Source organism: Eumetopias jubatus, unplaced genomic scaffold, assembly GCF_037043125.1.
Source record: "Eumetopias jubatus isolate StellerSeaLion01/CBP00866 unplaced genomic scaffold, mEumJub1_p1.0 scaffold_1, whole genome shotgun sequence".
In the NCBI taxonomy this organism is placed as follows: Eukaryota; Metazoa; Chordata; class Mammalia; order Carnivora; family Otariidae; genus Eumetopias; species Eumetopias jubatus.
The window spans coordinates 26,685,584-26,688,742 of NW_028274807.1; the positions used below are offsets into that span (position 1 = coordinate 26,685,584).

The following is a 3,159-nucleotide window of genomic DNA, read 5'->3' on the forward strand; positions in this document are numbered from 1 at the left end:
AGGCTAATATCAAATTTATCCAATAGTCTTTGATTTTACAATTACTTATAATAGAATACTGCATCATATACAGAACTCTTGATCAATAATCTACTTACATCTCATAACCAGTTATCTTTCTAAACAATTTACAAATGTAAAATATGCAATGTTCTTTAAAATAAATATACAATATATAGTTTCTACATTCTCAGACAAGCTTAAAAACGAGGTAATAAAAACTTAAATGATTAAACATTTACCATTCTGGAAATGGCTTAGGGAAATGATGGCAAACTTGTTTTGTTTTGTTTTTCTTTAGGTCTTTTCATCTTTGAGTGCTTCTGAGTACCTCCTTTTCTATGCTGAAAAATTATGTAAAAAATCCTTAAGCTTTGTGGGATAGTCTGTCATCACCCCAGTTGCTCCCAAATCAAAAGCTCCTTTGTATTCTTGTTCTTCATTCAGTACCCAAATATAGACCTGAATGCCTCTGGCAGTGAGGTGGTCAAACAAGGCTTTTCTCATTAGTAAGATATCAGAAAGCCAGATGAGAAACTTTTGACTTCTGGACATAGTATGTGGTTCTTTTAGCTTCAGTATGATAGAAGGCATTGGGATTTCAAAAAACTGTTCTCGAATGGGCACAAAGGGCAAGAGGCCAGTGAAGAAAAGGCCAAGAATGAGCAGAACACGTTGTAGACTGAAGAGTATAGGAATATCTGAATTCTCTCTGTAGCACTTTTCTACAATTTCATAACTGGCATTACCCCACACCATTATGTGTTCTCGTCTGTACTGCTTTACCAGCTCTGAAACATTCTTTATCAGCACATTGTTGTTGACCTTGATATCGATGTTAATGGGAGTGTTAGGAAAAGCCTCAAAAACTTCCTTTAGTAATGGAATTCGGTTATCTTTTCCTTCACATTGGCATGCTCTTTGAAACGTGACATCCAGTTTGCCAAGGTAAGGTGGGAGTTGACAGTACTTGAGATCAGAGATGTTTACATTGACCCCAGTTGATCTCTTTAAATTCTCATCATGGGACACTACAACTTGCTCATCTTTTGTGATATGGCAGTCCAATTCCAGCATATCAGTTCCAATTGTAACTGCATGCTGAAAGGCTGCCATTGTATTCTCCAAATTTTTTCCAGCACCTCTATGGTGGGAGGTGTGTTTGCTGAGGAATCGCTGCTTCTTTCTCGGGTGCAGCAAGGTCGGGTATTTGAGCAACAAGAATGAGGTCACCAAGTACCCTCCCAGGGTGGAGAGAAGGTAAAAAGCCGCGGTGGACGACATCTCAGCCACCGTATGGGAAATCTCCCACTTCCGGGCCCTGTGAACTCCACTGCTGCGGTTGCCAACGGCTGTGGTGGCTGCGGCAGCTGCTCGAGGTCTGCTCGCCCGCTCCTGCTTTCTTTTTGTCTGAAAACTTCTGTGCTTATTTTTAAATATGTTAATACAAAATGTACTTTACTATGGATGAAGCAATTTTGTAATAGTTTTTTGTAAAATGATTCCAGTTGTTCTGTTTCGGAGTACACAGCATCAGTTCTCTCTGTTCTTTCAAGATCAGTTTTGAGCACTCTTTTAGTTATATATCGCTATGCTATAAACCACCCTAAAACTTAGTGGCTTACAACAGCAAACATTTTATTATTTATGATTCTGTGGGTCAGAAATTCAGGCAGAGCCCAATGGGGATGGTTTGTTTCTATTTCACCTGGTGTTGGCTGGGGTGGTTTAGCTTGGGCTAAAGAATCCGAGATGGCCTCACACGTGTATCTGGGACCTTGGTTCTGAATGTTGGCAGGGCATCTCTATTCTCTTTTTGTGTGGTCTCTCATCTTTAGTTGTTTCGTCTGAATTTCTTTACATGAAAGGTGAATTCTGAAGGAACAAAAGCAAGAGTTGCAAGATCTTTTAAGACTTAAGCTCCTAATTGCACAGGGTCACTTGCACCATAATAGACTGGTCAAACAAATCATGAAGATATCCTAAATTCAAGGGAAGTAGAAATAGACTCCTCTCTTTGATGGGAGGAGTGGCACGGCCACCTTACAAAGGGGCACATAGGAAAGGAGCAGTTGTAGCCATTTGGGGAAACAATATACCACAAACACAAATGAATGAGTTACATTTTAAGGTTACTACTGTATACTCCTTTGCCCAAATTATAACCTGGTAGTTCACTGTATGAAAGTATGTATCTTTGTATTTCTGTTTGGGACCTATTGAATGTCTCATGTCTCAGTAAATTGAAGTGAACACTTCATCCTCTCTTTCAAATCTTTGGCAGTTTGATGTGATTTGGAGTATGCTTTATAAAATGATGAATGCAGGGACATGTTTAGCAGTATCAGAGACATTCATTCACCAGGTATATCTTGAGTACTCATTGTGGGTTAAGTACAATTCCAGACACTGTATGTATAAGTAAAGGTGAGTAAGAGATGGTTTTTATTCCATGGTATTTGACTTATTAGTCACAACTTTTCACTCCCTTGAATTGATTGTGTGCATTCAAAGCCTTGTCTAGAGGTGATAGGGGTGGAATATATTTCCCTGACTCTGAATTTGAGTCTGTCCGTGGCTTGCTTTTGGTGAAAGGAAGAAAGTAGTAGCACAAAATGTGCTTGTCTAGGGCTTGACTTAACTTATTTCTCTTCCATCATTATGAGTAGAAACTGGGCCTCAGAAGTAAATACATAGAGACCTAAGCAATCCACGGCTTGAAGCAGAACTGGCCAGTAGAGCAAGTCTCCATCAGCCAACTACCAGCTGACCACAGATCTGTGAGAAATATGGTTATTGTCGTATGCCTTTGAGATTTTGTGGTTTTTCTATATACAAAAGCTGCTTGAAACAAATAATAGGCTATCTTGTAGGGAAGAAAGACATGTAAACCGAGAATTGTACTACAATGCAGTACCTGCACAATAGAGATCTCTATAGAAGAGCTCCGCCTCCATTTTCTCTGGAAATGTGTGTGTGTGTGTGTGTGTGTGTGTGTGTGTGTGTGTGTGTGTGTGTTAGTGGGGCATGAGGATGATGTCCTAGAAGGAAGTGATACAAAGCTGAGTCTTAAAGAATAAAAGAAGGGAAATGTAAGAGTTCACCAAGGAGGAGAAAATATTGCAGGCTGAAATTCAGTGTGAGCAGAGGGATAGGGGT

At 39.6% G+C, this 3,159-nt stretch overlaps 1 pseudogene; it reads right to left on the reverse strand.

Moving 5' to 3' along the window:
- Nucleotides 1-339: 339 nt before the first annotated feature.
- On the reverse strand, nucleotides 340-1,284 carry LOC114217102 (lysophospholipase D GDPD1 pseudogene; annotated as a pseudogene).
- Between the last annotated feature and the right edge of the window lie 1,875 nt (nucleotides 1,285-3,159).